The 17,521-nt window shown below is 43.5% G+C and overlaps 1 pseudogene across 1 annotated transcript; it reads left to right on the plus strand.

Moving 5' to 3' along the window:
* Positions 1 to 4,214: 4,214 nt before the first annotated feature.
* Positions 4,215 to 6,701, plus strand: LOC308156162 (PR domain zinc finger protein 12-like; annotated as a pseudogene). Its single transcript has 6 exons — positions 4,215 to 4,227; positions 4,455 to 4,642; positions 4,869 to 5,024; positions 5,591 to 5,748; positions 6,269 to 6,528; positions 6,582 to 6,701. The product of its transcript is annotated as a PR domain zinc finger protein 12-like (transcript).
* Positions 6,702 to 17,521: the final 10,820 nt, after the last annotated feature.

Consider the following 17,521-nt stretch of genomic DNA (forward strand, 5'->3'; position numbering starts at 1 on the left):
GATGGTAAAACAATTTAAACGAGAGTCTACTACACAAATTAGGAAACCATCAGATATCCTCCGCACACACAGTGGCCAGTGGCGCCTCTCTTCTTGCCCGGCAGCATATAGCTGGGTCCGTGGCCCTGTCGTTTACAGTTCATCTGGGTGTCTTTAGTCGCTATAGCTGTCATCCCTCAAGTGAATGTCTTCCTCTGGTCTCCGGTTCTGAGGTGAGCTGGCTTCTCTTAGGCGCTCTTATAGGAACCTCTGTGCCATAACACCCTCACTGGGCATGTGCGCTCGATAACATCCGCTCCTCCCGCGTGCTGAGGCGGTTGACACAGGACAGGAGTCAAGCACCACTAGGCACCGATCTAGGATCAGCATACTCTCTTAATCCTAACCTTAATTACACCTAAAGAAAAACCTCATCATGGCTGAGACAAGTTTTGAATTGAATAGGCACGATCTCCACTACTTCCTGAAAGGCACCTGGCATGAACATATCCTCTCTCACTCTATTGTTGATTAATCAGCTGTGCACTGTGTGTTCCAACGGTTTACCGCACAGCTGATTAATCAATTAAACCAATAGAGTGAGACAGGATATGTTCATGCCAGGTGCCTTTCAGGAAGTAGTGGAGATCGTGCACCTAGCCTATTCATATGTCATATCACCAAGTTGGTATTTAAATTGTGATAATAACTCTGCATTTCTTTCTCTGGAGCACTGCCATGTATGAGCCTGCACAGCAAAAGCTGTTTCACCCTTCACTCGCAAATATACAGGGTCTGTTTTATACAGTATGACATGAAATACAACTTCCTAATCCAGGGCGAAACCAATGTAAAGCTTTGTTACAGTATGGTCACTTACTGCCACCTGCTGGGGAAGAATAAACCTGTTTTGAGTACAAACCTAAAGACCGAAGTCAAGATTGGTGGTCCTGTTTTCATTTGGAATCTGATCAGTTATTTAGTAGTACATTTTTAACAGATTTGGGCTGAGGCGTTTGGTAGGCCTAGGGGAGAGCATTAGGTGGCAATGGCACACATACAGGACATTTCACAGAGAATAGAAAGGTTTGTTTTTGTCTTCTGGTTGTGCATGACATATCCAGTATTGTCTGTCTGGTGAAGTTGTGTGTAATTGTGTTCGATAGAAGTCAATCTTGTGTTCGATAGAAGTCAGTTTCTGAAGCACACACACACACACACACACACACACACACACACACACACACACACAGTTGCCTATGAACACAATGCAAAGAAGTCAAGCTCGATATATAGAAAGTATTTTAAATGGGGAAGACCAAACCACAGCTTTCCTTTCTTTATGTTACTGTGTGTTCTGTTCCAACTGTGCCATTTCTCTGAAAGCACCACGGAGGAGCAGTGCTGGTAAGAACACTATAAACAGACATTTACACATTTAAGAATCAGAATTGATTTAATGAATGTATCTGAATGTTTGTGTTATGCCTTACACTTGAATCAATACATTTTGTTCATAGTGTTGTGCCATTAGTACACTTGTGTTTTGTGTTATGACCATGTTGAGAAACAGCTGATGTTGCTGCTACCATAGTTATGGTCTATGATAGGACCATAGAAGGTCTTTAACAATGCCTTAAAATACACATATCCTCTGCTCAAGTAATTGAATGGTGTTTTAATTGCCAAAAAAATTAGATGTTTGTAATGCTGCATAGGGGCAATTTAATCACTGATTACATGTGAACAGCTAAACGTTCAGATAAGCAAAACATATAGCTAAACTTAAAAACATAATTTTAGCTGTACCCTAACCCTAACCCTTTCTCATATGTTGTATTATCTCATAGCTGTGTACTGTGTCTCTCTTACTTCAGAGAACTGAGACTACATTCAGAATCAGATGTTTTCAGTCTTTAAAATACATACAGTATAACCTCTTTCCACAGGTTTCCTCTTCACTCTACCATTCAGAGGCTCCTATTTCTCCTGGTTTGGTTGTGTATCTACCCCTGTTGCTCTGGGCGGGATTGGGATCAGAGGAAATTGCCCTGTAAGGTCAACTCATTCAACCAATCACAGGCCTACGACTGCTCAGGCAAAAGCCTATCAAGGTGCCCGGGGCATTAGCTGGGGAAAAAAACAGATCAAGGAACTCTCTAAAGCCTGCTTCTGGAACCTCCAAAACCTTGCTCAACTAAACCTAGAATCCAACAACTTAAAGCACACATTCTGCAGGTTGGATGAGCTAAAGACACTGCTTCTCAATGATAACAAATTTCGCCACGTGCCAAGGGGTCTTCCATCTGGCCTGCTTACTCTGGGCCTGAGTTCCAATAATATCACCAATATAAGGCCAGAAGATTTCAGAGATATCCCACACACACAAACCTTATATTTAAATGACAACTGCGGCTATAGTAGGGTTTGTGATGGACCTCTGGGGCCTCATTTATTAAAAAGTACTTGAACGTCATCTTTGACTGGCACGTAAGCACATTTCTAAACGGACGTAAGCATTATTTATAAAACGGGCTGCGCTTGTTTAAAATTGCGTACGTCTGTCGTTCTATAAATACTAAATATACTTGAAATTGATATAAACATTAACATACTATACTAGTCCATCAGCACAGTATGGGAGAACTTGGTGATAACCATAATGCCAGTTGACTCAATTAGACATAATATATTATGCGCTCTGCGCTGCGGGCTATGGTGTTTTTTGAAGGATTTTCTGTACGCCCATCCAGATCCATTGTGTATCCATTGTCAATGTTGATATGGACCCATATGATCGTAAATAACCTTATAACAGGGCTTATAATGCTAATACCGAGGAATCCTGGGGAATCACAATGAATCTCGCCTTTATCACGCATCAATTTAGAATGATTACAACCTACAGCCTTGTAGACTGAAATACAATCATCAGTTCCCTTTAAATCTTGAATTTAACTCATTTTCTTGGCTGTGTTGTTCGAGTGCGGCTCACATGCCTGTAATAACTCCGCATAACCAGTAGGTAATGTGCGTACTGCGTACGCAAGTCAATACCTGACGTAGAGCTACGATCGTTTCCACGGTCAAATTGACTCACGTTGATATAAATCACTACTTTGTCGTGGTTTTCTACGTACAACACGGGTAAGTACCAAAGTACTTTCTATAAATGAGGCCCCTGGTAATTGAAAACGGAACCTTCTCCAACCTCACTGATCTGATAAACCTGACACTGTCCTTTAACAGGAATAAAACAAAAAAAATCTGAATAAAAGTCAGAAAAAAACATTTCAGAATAAAAGTCTGATTTTTTTTATTTCAATATTGTTTTTCTGACTTTTATTCAGATTATTTTTTTCTGACTTTTATTCAGTACTATTCAGAAAGCCATACATGCCGGCTGCGCTCAGCTCAATGTACAGTCAGGCCACTGTAAGCTGAAACCGAATGCATTAGTAAGCGAGCAGTGCTTTCCGTGATCAGAGCTCTGAAAAGGAGACATCTGGGAAGCGGAAGGGGTGGAGGTAGACTGGCACTGACCCGAGAAGGGGTTGGAGGGCAGTAAACCTACATCGGAAAGGGTTCCAGCCTGAGACTGCGCCCTGGGAAGAAGGGAGGTCTGAAGGAGCAAAGTGTACACATAGACTGCGAAAACATATAAGGCGATATTAAAGTACTATGCTTACACAACCACTATACATCACTGTAATTATTATGCAATCACTGGTTATGCTTATGTTTAGGACACCTCAAAAGGGGGACTTATAGTACCCCCACCAGACAATGACGCAGAATGGTTTGGCTTTTTCTGGGCTAGAGCAGATTCGCTGGCCTTGGGCAAGCCCTGTCTGGTCTGTGGAAAGCTATGCCATTTAGAAGTCTCATTAGTCACAATTTGGTAGACATAATACAATTATGTCAAAAGGGGGAATGTTAGGATATATTTTTTGTGTCATTTTCAATAAATATAACACTTGTGCAATCGAGAACATCTCTCCTCTTTCTTGGAGCAGTCAACAAAATAGCCGATATCATTTTATTCTAACAGCTTGTTGTAAATAAAAGTTCTATGATGCATTGAAATGACATTAAACTAAGATAATAAGTTTCAAATCTTTATTAAAAAAATTCAAATCTTTATTAATTTATTACAGGGTTAGGGTTAGGGTTAGGGTTAGTTATTACAGAAACAGTAAATTTTCCGAGAGCGAAATCTGTTGTGGTATTTAAAAATGGCGGTTAAGGGTGAACTCTGAACATAGGATGATGATGTTGTGACGATTTTCATTGACCAATCAACGGTCTGCAGCATCACACGTCACACACAGCCTGGCAAAAAGTACCTCTCGCTACCCCTCTCAAACGAGAACTAACGGCCCGGCTCGGTTGGCAGTGGAGAAAGCAAAACAAACCGGGCTCACGCGGTACGGCACGGGTCGGCACTCGGCACGGTAGTGGAAAAGCGCCATAAGTTCAGAAGCTGTCTAGCCTGGTGCTGCCCAGTGAGGTCATCATCGCCCAGAGTTCTATCCCTGGGGAGGGTCTGGGCATCTTCTCCAAGAACTGGATCAAAGCGGGCACAGAGATGGGGGCCTTCACGGGTCGAGTCATCTCTCCTGAACACGTCGACCTGCTCAAGAATAACAACCTCATGTGGGAGGTGAGGATTTTGACACAGCTTTTCAGTGAGACAGGGCAGGAAATGACTGTTGTAGTTTAGTCCAAATAGAAACGGAATTGGACTTTGATGTTTAGATACAGGCGAGGGGGCTCGTATCGTATATTGTTCCTATATACGCTAAGACGCTCCATTGGGTCGGTTCCAGGTGGTTGATGGATTCATCGTTGCATAGGCCTACTCTTAACCTCTGACCGTGTCTCCCCAGGTGTTCAACGAAGACGGCACAGTGCGCTACTTCATCGATGCCAGCCAGGAGGACCACCGCAGCTGGATGACTTACATCAAGTGCGCCCGTAACGAGCAGGAGCAGAACCTGGAGGTGGTTCAGATCGGAAGCAGCATCTTCTACAAGGCCATGGAGGTAAGACACATTATTGTCATTATTATAATTAAGTTTAAAGTGATTTTTACATGGTCAAATTACATTGACTGTGCAATAAATAGATATGAACCCACACCCAGCATACAAAAATATGAATGTGACAGAACCCTCAATTCAAACTGTTTGACTTTGAACCTCCACATAGATAGATAGCATGTTATTGTATGGCAGGCCTAATTACTGAAATAAGTAGTTCTTCAATGAGGCATGCTTATTCTCAATCTAAAATATAAGTGTAGGAATAGGATAGTGTTCTCTAATCTGTGTCCCCCCCCTCACCGCCCCGCGTATATCCCCAAGCCATACCTGAGATTTTATCAGGCTGCCATCTAGCGCTGTAAAGCACCGCCTGCTGGCTGGAAAGAGAACTGCACATTTGACTCTTCATGTTCATTCCCCAGATTGGACGGGGCTCACTGAGTGTAGCCTGTCAGCTTTTAGTGGGCAGAGATGAGTTAGGCTATATTGTCCAGTCAGACACAAACATACAACATCCTCCTTATCCTGTTCATCACTAACCCTTTCCCTCTCCCTGCTGTCCCCAGACCATCCCTCCAGACCAGGAGCTGCTAGTGTGGTACGGAAACTCCCACAACACCTTCCTGGGAATTCCCGGCGTTCCCGGTGGAGAGGAGGAGCAACAGAAGAAGAGTCGGAATGGTGAGGCTCTTGGCTCTTTCCTGGAGGCTACAAAAGGGCAGGGGTGGGGGGGGTCAGGGGTGGGAGGTGGGAGGTGGTTGGATGGGAGGAAGGGGGTAGGAAAAGGGGGGAGGGGGTGTGTGTGTTCTGTGTAGATCACTATCAGAGCCCATTAAATAGACAATGAGGTTATTAGGGCACTCATTACCTCTTCAGCTCTGTTGAATGAGTGTGTGGCTGTTGTGGCTGCTTAGAGAGCCTGATCATTATCTGACTAATAAAGCCCTATTGTGAGGCTGGTGGTCGTGGAGGTGTGGCCACCAGTAGGATACTGTTACTGGGCTTCATTGAGATCTTTAGGATCTCAGATCTGTTGAATGATGATGTTGGTAGTGGAAAAGGGTTACGGGAAAAGGAATATATTATCTCTTATATTTGTTTATTTCCAGCTCAAAGTTATTTGATCTGACTCTCTGTCCATGCTCTGTGTCAACAGCATTCACAGACAGTTCAACGTAATCACCATTCAGTTATTTTCTGAACTCAGTTTCTGAACTCTTCTTCTTTCCCTCGTCCGCCACCAGCCGCATGCGCTGCACCATCTGCCACCGGGGCTTCAACTCCCGCAGCAACCTGCGCTCCCACATGCGCATCCACACTGGACAAGCCCGTCGTCTGCCGCTTCTGCAACCGCCGCTTCAGCCAGTCGTCCACGCTGCGCAACCACGTGCGCTTGCACACCGGCGAGCGCCCCTACAAGTGCCACGTGTGCCTGAGCGCCTACTCCCAGTTGGCGGGACTGCGGGCGCACCAGAAGGGCGCCAGGCACCGGCCAGGGGGAGCGGCGAGCAGCGAAGCAGCAGCCCTACTGGTGTCCCCCCCCTCCCTCCCCCCCAGATGAGCGGCCTCGCCCAACAGCACCAACAACAACAACAACAACAACAACAACAACAACACCCACACCAACTCCAACACCAGATGCCCATGGTGCACCACATCCCCACCATGGTGCTATGATCATGTGATAGAGAGAGAGAGAGAGAGAGAGAGAGAGAGAGAGAGAGAGAGAGAGAGAGAGAGAGAGAGAGAGACACTCACTCATGCAAACGACACTGCACTTTACCCCTACCCTCCTCAGACTCACAGTTTCATTTACTAGTTGCCTTATTTACTCTGGGCAGACGTACTTCTAGGTATTATGTTTATAGTGGTCCCGTTATACAGAATGTTACCATCAACATTTTTCTGATTCCAAAGGAAACTGTTCTACTCATGCCTGTGGAGAACCTGGGCAAGACTGAACGAATGAAGGGCCTATAAGAGTATATTAAAACTGACCTGTCGTTCATGACAATACATTATTGTAAGAGCACAACACGTAACGTAATCAAGTGTACAACTTTGGTCAGGAATGCTTTCGCCAATCTGTATTTCAGATGTTAAATCTAATTCTACCCTGCTGAATGCAGCAGAATTTGCTGTTTGGGATTTTTCATTAAGTTATTATCCCCACTGTTTATCCTATCAACTCAGGAGAAAATGTTTTTTGTTTTTTTTACATAAAGTAACAAAAAGAGAATTTCACTGAATTATAAATTGGAGAGCGTCAGTGTACTGTCTATTTGAGATATATCAAAACCCCACACTGTAAACTAAATTGTCACTTTATATCTGTACATTCCTGTAAAGTGTTGTGTAATTCTGAGCCGTATGTATATTGTGAATGTAAATACATTTGTGCTTTCTTTATATTCTAAATAAAATAATGTTATTAACAAGTCAGATTTTCTGTCTTTACTTGGATCAGGCAATATAATGAACTCTTACCCTTACCCTCAGATTGCGTGACTGGATTAGATTCAACTTTATTGTCATTGCAGAGTACCAGACAACGAAATACAGTAAGAGGAGAGTGTCGATTTTTCAATGTGTTTAAACAATGAATGAAAAACGTACAAGGACACTAGACAACATATGATAATGAATAGAATGTATTTGCTATCCAGTCCAACCAACTATATAGAATTATCAATAACACTATAGCAACCTCGGTGGTAGTCGGTGTGGTGGTCTCATATAGTCCAGTCAATCTAACTCAAAAAAAGGCCCAACCCAGGAGAAATTGCAATAGTAATGTTTCATAGTTTTTATTGTTCCTAATACCCTCCTGCATCATATACTAAAAGTCTTAATTAATTAATTTATTGGATCATACTTTTTTCAAGGTCAAAAGAGGTTAAACAATGTTTTAGAGTGACGCCATCTGGGTAAAATGGTGTTAATATTGGAGGGCCTATGTATACCTATCCAACATATTTGGTGTCTTTTCCTATGTTTTGGGGGTCAATCTTTCCAATAAAATACTTTTTCAGAGGATATTCTTAAGTCTTATACCTTACACCCACTTATTTGCCAAATGTGACGCCAGACAATGTTTTCATCAATCAGTTGCCAACATACACTTTCAGTTTTTTACATATTCTGAAAATACAGATTGTAAGCTTTCAAATGATGTGTCACACATTGAAATCGGACAGAAATTGAAGACGACACGAGTATTTGAATGTTGGTGCACCTCAAACACAGAATGGGAGAAAAGTCACTGATGAAACCACAACAAACGCTGCTAATAGTGTTACATCGCTACGAACGTCTAACTGCATTTTTATAAGATCCCAACATACTGAGAGAACATCAACATGCTAAAAACACATTACTACATATTTATGAAAATACATTTTAAAACTTAAAGTTGCGTGTTATGAGAAAAAAAAAGCGAAACCAAATATTGTTGACACAATAAGTTTCACTCTCATTTTCTGCGACTGGTTTAGCGCTAGACTGGCTTTCATCACAAATGTTCCTCATCATGTGTCACGCCCCCCCCCCCCCCCCCCATCCTGTGAATACAATATATAACACACAACTTGATGCATCATTGATTAATGAAGTGAATGACGTAATTTCAATACAATTACACAATGAAAACACCACTCCCAGCCTGTCATTGGTAAGTAGTTCAAACAAAGATGTTAGACATTTCTTTAATTCTACCACTCAATACAATAAAACACATTTATAATTGTCATCAATCGTCATTTTTGCTGCATTGAATTACAGGTTACTCTTCGCTAGCGGTTAGCTGACGTTTGCTAGCTAGCCACAGTGTGTGTACAGCTGTCACTGGTAAGTAGCCTAGTTCAAACAAAGGATTAGACATTTCTTTAATTCTACCACTCAATACAATAAAACACATTAGTAGTAGCTGAGAAACTTGAGGTACGTGGACTCACACCTGGGCACTTCATACAATATGTTGCTGATAATGCTGACCATAATATCCGAACAATTGATGGCCATGGAACGTTCCATGGCATGGGAATTATTGCATGCATCACCCCCAAAATTGAACAAGCTTCCATCATTCCACGTATCAAGGTGACAGCAAAGGACCTAACAGATGTCGGACGCATTAACATTGTTCCATATGTACAGAAGTCTGGGGGCCTCAAGAATCTTACCTACAGGGAATGTGAAGAGCACTCTGAAGACGATAGAGAGACGCCTGCTGATAGACTCTGGAAGCTGTCCTTGCTGCTCGGCAAATGCTCAAGGCCTGGATGGTCCGGGATGATGAAAATGCTCAACACTGGAGATCAGCCTGGTCAGTCGTCAGTCATCTTCCTACCCATGATTGACATGGATCCAGGAGATCTGACTTGCATTCATTCCACTCTGCAGTTCGTTCATGATCACGCAGCTCGCTACCAGGTCACTCCAATTCTAACCTTTGATCAACCACTATGGTGGAAAGCGATGACAATTATTGAAAGTGAAGCACCTGGCAGTCCATTGAAATCTATCGTTCTCCGACTTGGTGGGTTCCATGTGCTCATGCGTTTCCTTGGCGCAGTTGGCCATTTGATGTCAGGCTCTGGCTTGGAAGAAATCCTTGAATTAGTGTACACACCAAATACGGTGCCCAAAATGCTCGAAGGAAAAGCAGTTGCCAGGGCCATACGAGGTCATTTCCTGGTTGATGGAGCACTGAACACCCTACTGGCAGCGAAAACTTTTCATGTCAAACTGCCTGTCCCAATCAAAGCAAACTATGCTGTGGACTCAGAGGATGTGTCAGAGTTGACTCAAGATGGTACTGTTGGTGATGACAGTGAGGAAACAGTTTCTGATCAGCCAGATGGAGAATCCACAGACCATGCCAAAGTACCAGAAGAACTAGCAGAAGCCTCAGATCTGTATGACAGTGTTATGGCTGCCACTGCAACCAGGACAAATGCAAGTGCACTACTCCAGATCATAGCTCAGCGTTTGGAGGCAGAGAAGAGAACCATGGTAGATGACCGGACAGCAGCACTCTGGCTACAGTACATGGAGATGATCGACCTAGTCCGTGCATTCATTGGATCGGAGAGAACTGGAAATTGGGATCAGCACCTTGATACCCTGACAGACATGATGCCATTCATGGCTGCCTCCGGACATAACTTGTATGTAAAATCATTGACCATATACCTCCAGAAAATGCGCCAACTAGAAGACACACATCCCCAAGTTTACAAACGATTTCAGGAAGATGGTCTGCAAGTTGTTCGTAGATCAAATGAATACTGGGCCGGACTATCCCCCGACCTTGTAATAGAACAAGCCCTCATGCGAAGTATGAAATCAACCGGAGGACTGACACGGGGAAGGGGTATGTCTGAAACACAACGTTTGGTGTGGGTTCTTTCCAACCCTGCAACATCTGAAATCAACAATGCCATGAAAGAAGTGACAGGGGTAAACTATGAAACTAGTGAACAGCACAAGGACCTTTCTGCATCAAGACAGGCACGAGACAACGCTGACACTATCAAAATACTTCAATTGTTGGAGTCACAAAATCCGTTTGCCGGGTATGAACACCTTCAGCACCTAATCACTGGTGTGACAGCCCATAATGCGGTGAATGTGGACCATTCAAAAGAAGTTGGTAGAAGGGTCTTAAAGGACATGGTAGGGAAAAAGGTGACAGAATATACCTTCAAGAGGAAAGCACATGCAGTCACCATGGATTCCAAATCCACAGTCAAACTGAACAAAGAAGAAGTTGTCCATATTGATTCGCAGCTCTTGTTTCAGAGACTAGTGATTGCTGGGACACAGGCAGACAAGTTAGCTGAAGCCTTCAAGTATGAACTCTGCGGGTATCCACCTGCGCTCTTCGAAACGAAAACAGTGTTTCTCCCAGCGAACAAACCCCAAATTGCAAAAGCAATATGGAACGCAGTCCCTCATGATGATGTGCCAGAAAGAGACATTCTGTACGTTTTAGATGGAGGGGCCCTTCTCCACCGACTACCCTGGGAGATAGGAAAAACATATGGAGCAATAGTGGAACCGTACATAGGTTATGTTCGAAAACATTATGGGCAATCAGTGGTGATTGTGTTTGATGGGTACAGCAACCAGCCATCTACAAAGGATGGTGCCCATAAAAGGAGGAACACAAACACTGGCCGGAAGGTTTAATTCCCGTCAACCATGTCACTGAGGTTGAAAAAACAGGAATTTCTGTCAAACAATGAGAACAAACAACGTTTCATAAACCTGTTGGGGGAGGGACTAACACTTGCAGGGTTTGACATTCACAATGCTCAGGGAGACGCCGATGTGCTCATAGTTCAAACTGCAGTGACAGCAGCATTGAAACATCGAACTGTCCTTGTTGGAGACAACACCGACCTCCTCATTCTTCTGTTACACCATTATCAGCAAGGAGAACTGTACTTCATGTCTGAGCCCAAGAAGTCGTCTTCATCAAGTTACAGGTTTTTGAACATTGGGCAAGCAAGAGATGTGTTGGGTGAAGATGTTAGCAACAACATCTTATTCGCGCATGCCATGCTTGGCTGTGATACAACATCCAGACTCTTTGGGGTTGGGAAAGGGGTATCTCTGGGTCTGGTTAGAGAAAGCGACTCATTCAGAGTACAGGCCAGCATTTTTCAGAAACAATCTGCTACCAAGGATGACATTGCTGCTGCAGGGGAAAGGGCAATGATACTAATCTACAAAGGAGCAGAAATGGATTCTCTCAATGACCTCAGGCTGAAAAGTTTTTATACTAAAGTGACTGACAGCAAAACGGCTATCCACCCTCGCAACTTGCCGCCAACATCGTCGTCTGCCATGCTTCACAGCTTCAGAGTGTACCATCAGGTTCAGGAATGGATGGGAAACTCGCTACCACCAGAGGAATGGGGCTGGAGGATCCAAGACTCATGCCTCATTCCCATCCATTCTGACCAGGACCCTGCTCCTCAATACTTGTTGGAGCTTGTGCGCTGTAATTGCAAGTCAGGTTGTGGCACTATGCGCTGCAAATGCCGTCGTCAAGGACTTGATTGCTCTGTAGCCTGTTCAGAATGCAGAGGTGTGTGCGCGAATATGTCGGCACAACATTGGGATGAGGACATGGAGTGAAGGTTACATGTAGGCCTACAGTAAAGGCATATTTCAAGCTTGGTCTAATTTTTTAAATATTGTATTTATGAAGTTTTAATAGGTTTATAGGTTTATGTGGTTTATTTCTCATTGAAGTGTTTAATCTGTATATGATATGCAACATGGTTTTCATAGAAAAACATTAACATTTCTCTATGTTCCGAAATGTCAATGATAATAAATGTGTTATAAACTAATTTGATTGACTTTGTTTGAATACAATAAAATAAAAATATAATTGTGGGTAATGGCCGTTTTCTCAAAAATTGTTTTTTCTCATACTCTGAGCCAGAAATCTCCACTTCAGTAGCACTTACATACACCAAACTTTCCAGTTGTATTCCTATCTACATTCCGAGTTCTGCTATAGAGGGGTTTGTTAATATATCATTCATAGCCTGATTTATGTAACATTTACTCCTAAAAACATCGCAAAGCTTACTTTTTATGGCTGTTGACAGCATTTTCAGATTTATGGAGTGATAAAAAGAGTTATCCAAATTCCCTGTTATAGAGGACCTTGACTCTAATATGACAACAAGATGAAACAAGAATTTTTAACCTGGCTTTATCCAATGTTCAGATTTCTGATCTTGAATGTTATGCAAATTAGCACATATTTCATTAGATAATGCCTCATTTGCATATTTAAACATAATATTTCAGAAAACTTGTAATACAAAAAATAGTAGTCTTAATGTAAGTGATTAACTGGGGAAGTTTCATGGTGATATCTATTAGTTAATTTTTTTATCCTATTAACTGGCTGTGTTGCGCCTGGCACAAAAACCCACATTTTCGACCCCTGAATTTACCTTGATCCAATAAATATTAAGACTAAGACTTTTAATATGTTATTTGGTTGTCCCTAGGGATCACAAAAAAACTTGAATGATTACTATTGCAATTTCCCCTGGGTTAAACCACAGATTGACTGGACTAATAGGCATAAAGGACTGACCAGGTTTCCCACACCAACCGGGCGTACCAGATCTACCACAGGCTGACCACGTCTGGTCGAGGTCAGGCACATAGAGGTCCTGAAGACCATCTGAACCAGGACTCACGGCTCTCTCTCTCTGAGCTTCCAGGACCTCCACATGCCTCCAGAGCGTCCAACTGTCGCTCGCAGCCGAGGTCCTCGCTGTCAATGTTGCTCCCGACAACATTACATTAGGCTATTAGATAATTATATAATAATTATATTAGAGAGTCTAATTAAATCTGGTAGAGTATTCATAGATTATAACTTGTTTTTCTTAAATCAAAAGTTTGCAAACCAAAAAAATGATTCAAGCGAAAAAGAGACTCATATCTATGTAATTGAGCATGTCATTGGAAATCTCGGCAGAATTCATTGTCACTCGTCAGTAATATTTGTGTTGTGAATGAATAAATCGTTTCTTGGTGAAAAATACCCATGTCACCCCCCCAAAATATACAAGTCAACTGTGACTGTAAAACTATATTCAAATAAAAAAAATAAAAAAACGTTATTTTTCACACCATGGAGATGGATTTTTTTTTGTCACTAATTCTAAAGGACGTCACAATGAATCAGAGCCCAACATAGAACCATTATTATGTTCACCACATCACCGCTCTTTTCATAACACATGCTTGAGTGATAAGCAGAAGTACACGACGTGTTAACTTCGACGAGATTAACGAGATTAACTTCGACGAGAATTCTCAAAATATGTCCGATTATATCGGAGACCCATGGAGACCATGGACCCATGGAGACCCTGCAGGTAGGCCTAGGGATATTTTTATTTTTTATTTTTTATTATAGTTCAGTATATTATACTTTTCGAAAAATTGAGCAGACCTTTTTCCTAATACTTAAAAGATATCCCACTTAGAAAATCATTCTATTTTATGATTTCTGCTGACAGAATGTTTGAGACTTTTAGACCACATGCAATTGACCGATGTAATGTTGCAGGCTGCCTGAAGCAACTTTCGCGACACTCGTGCTTCATTTTACATTTGATATTTTGGACATTAAGCGACTTACTCATTGTACAAGGGTTCAAGGGTTCAAGGGTACTTTATTTGTCACATGCACAGAAATACAAAGTAAAACATGCAGTGAAATACATTGTTTAAATGTGGAAATGAATCATCTATACATCAGTCATCATAAGCAAAAATCGATGCTAGAAACAGGTGCCATTAGCAGTCACAATACTAGGAGAAGGAAAGATTACTTTATTTTTACATTTTTAATTGTTAATTATTAACAGTAGAAGATCTAGTCTGTACCAGAGGGGTACTGGTGGGTGAAGAGGTCTTTAGGAGGGACAGTCAAGTAGCCTGAAGAGACAAATCAGGTGAAATCCATCATTACCCGCTCTTTTTAACAGAGTCGTTATCTGGAAGTAGCCCTGGTCCCACTAACGGCTCTCCACCGCGGCTACTTCAGGACCAACTCCACCCTCCTGACCACGACCGTGTTCAAGGACCTGCTGGTCCACAGAACAATGCCCAGACCTCCCACCACTCTGTAGCCTCCGATATGGGCTGCTACTCAGGTAGGAGCCTGCTGTATGTGTGTGTGAGTGAGTGTGAGGGTGTGAGTGTGTGTGTGTGTGTGTGTGAGAGAGAGAGAGAGAGAGAGAGAGAGAGAGAGAGAGAAAGAGAGAGAGAGAGAGAGAGAGAGAGACAGAGAAAGAGAGAGCTAAAGAGAGAGAGGGAAAGAGAGAGAGAAAGAGAGGGGGGCGGCATTGATATCTTTACTGACTTCTTCCACCTACAGGGTCTACACCGGTGTTCGGTGCACCACACCAGCCCAGGTCTCGGCCTAACACCCCCCCTCTGAGTGCTCTTGAACAGCAGCTAAGGATGCCCAACACCGAGCACCTCCAGGCTCTCTTTGTGTTCGACTCCTCCGCCTTTCTCTCTAGTGGTGTTGATGCAGTGGTGGTGATCCACTGTGTCAAGTGTGGGATGACCCACGACAACCTGGCCTCCCTACAGGCCCACCTGATGGACAGCTGGACGCAGCGTGGCCTATCTCCAGACCCGCAGAGCTGCAGCCTCGTATACAGATGCCTCTACGTGCAGAAGATGATCCTCCATCCTCCAACACATCTCCAGAGCTCTCCCTTAACAATGACGATGCCTGTAGCAACTACCCCTCTCACAGGAGGAGGAGTCCAGGCCCCCTCATCCTCGGCTGCCAGAACTTCATCCCGGAAGAGAGCCAGAGTAGAGGACGGTGAGCCCAGGTCTCGGCCTAAAACCCCCCCTCTGGGTGCTCTTGAACAGCAGCTAAGGATGCCCAACACCGAGCACCTCCAGGCTCTCTTTGTGTTCGACTCCTCCGCCTTTCTCTTTAGTGGTGTTGATGCAGTGGCGGTGATCCACTGTGCCAAGTGTGGGATGACCCACGACAACCTGGCCTCCCTACAGGCCCACCTGATGGACAGCTGGACGCAGCTCCAGACCCGCAGAGCTGCAGCTCCAGACCCGCAGAGCTGCAGCCTCGTATACAGATGCCTCTACGTGCAGAAGATGATCCTCCATCCTCCAACACATCTCCAGAGCTCTCCCTTAACAATGACGATAAAAAATGTAATTAAAAAAAACAAAACAAAAACAATGACGATGCCTGTAGCTACTACCCCTCTCACAGGAGGAGGAGTCCAGGCCCCCACATCCTCGGCTGCCAGAACTTCATCCCGGAAGAGAGCCAGAGTAGAGGACGGGATGATGGGACGGGATGATGAAGGGGATGATGGTAGTTCCCAGTCTGGCACCAGCACAGTCCAGGCAGGAGAGATGAGACGCGTTCTCGGTCCTGAAAGAACCATCATCCAAGCCCTCCGGAGGCTCATATCCAGGATCCCGCCCCGGTGGGCTCAGAACCAGCCCCAGCCCCAGGCTCAGAACCAGCCCCAGGACCAGAACCAGCCCCAGGCCCAGGACCAGGCCACCCCCCCCAAGAGACCAAGACAAGAAGGGGGGAAGCGATGAGAGTCATAAAAGTCAAAAAACTTTTTATTTCTTTTTTTTTATTATTAGAACAAAACAAGGTTCATCCAAAAAGCAGGCTTTGGCTCCCAGACTAATAGGTTCTATTTCAACACTACATGGACTCACAACTAAAGTATACTGCAATAATCAGAATCACAATATTTGATTTAAGTGTCATAATTGTCAGTGATTATTTTAATAAGGCTATTGTGTGGTATTTACGTTCAATAAATTGTATTAGATCTTGCTCTGTGCTTTTGTGTGTTTCTGTTAATTTGGTGCATACTCTACTCCTCCTAAATAGGTCACTTTAATCTGTAATATGTTTTTTGTTTGTCAGGGGATCACACTAATTTCAAAAAACTGTAAAGTACAAATCTAACATATTTGACTTCCCTTGATCTGTCCTTGAACAAGCTTCAAAGCATTCCACCTGAGGTGTACATTAACTTCCCTATGGGCCGGTTTCAGAGACAAGGCTTAAGCCTAGTCCTGGACTAAATCACACTTTCAATGTAAAATCTCCATTGAAGATGTTTTTTAGTCTAGGACTAGGCTTAAGCCTTGTCTGTGAAACCGGCCCTAAGACTCTTACACACCTGAGTCTGAGTAGAAACAAACTGCAGGTCTTTCACTGGGAGATGCTCACACAACTATCTCAGTTGGAGGAGCTGGACTTGTTCATTGAGGCTGCTGGATCTGAGCCATAACAGGATTTCTCAGCTGGAGCCTGGTTACTTTAGGGGCGCCAGGAGCCTGTTGGTTCTGGATATGTGCTTCAATCAACTGAATCTCATCAATCATACCACGTTTGAGACCGGAGTGGAGAACCACCTTCAGCAGCTGTCCCTGCAGGGAAACCCCCTCCACTGCACATGTGACCTGCTGGATTTCCACCTGTGGATGAAGTCCAATGGTGTGGAGCTCCCTCTGCTGGCCACAAGTGTGACATGTGACTTGCCAGCAGAGATAAGAGGGAAATCTGTGTTGAGCATGTATGCCTGCAGGGCCGCCCCTATGCATAGGCGAACTAGGCGGTCGCCTAGGGCGCCAAATGCCCGGGGGGCGCCAAATGCCCCCCCGGGCATTTTTATTTTCATAATAAGTTTACAGGACTATAATTCAGTATTTATTTAGGTAAATAGTTGTCTGACTATTTGGTGATGTAGGACAACCACCTGGTTCATACCTCAGCAAATCTGAAGAGGAAAAGAGTGATCATTCTCAAGTTATGGGCTTTTTTGTCACCTTCCTCATTTTCTGCCTGGTCTAATTTGGCTCTTTTTCAGGGATTGGGGTAGCTCTAAAGAACAACCCAAAAAACATATTTTCCCCCAAAATAAAATTTG

This window comes from Nansenia antarctica (assembly GCF_963989245.1).
Source record: "Nansenia antarctica genome assembly, chromosome: 4".
NCBI classification, from domain to species: Eukaryota; Metazoa; Chordata; class Actinopteri; order Argentiniformes; family Microstomatidae; genus Nansenia; species Nansenia antarctica.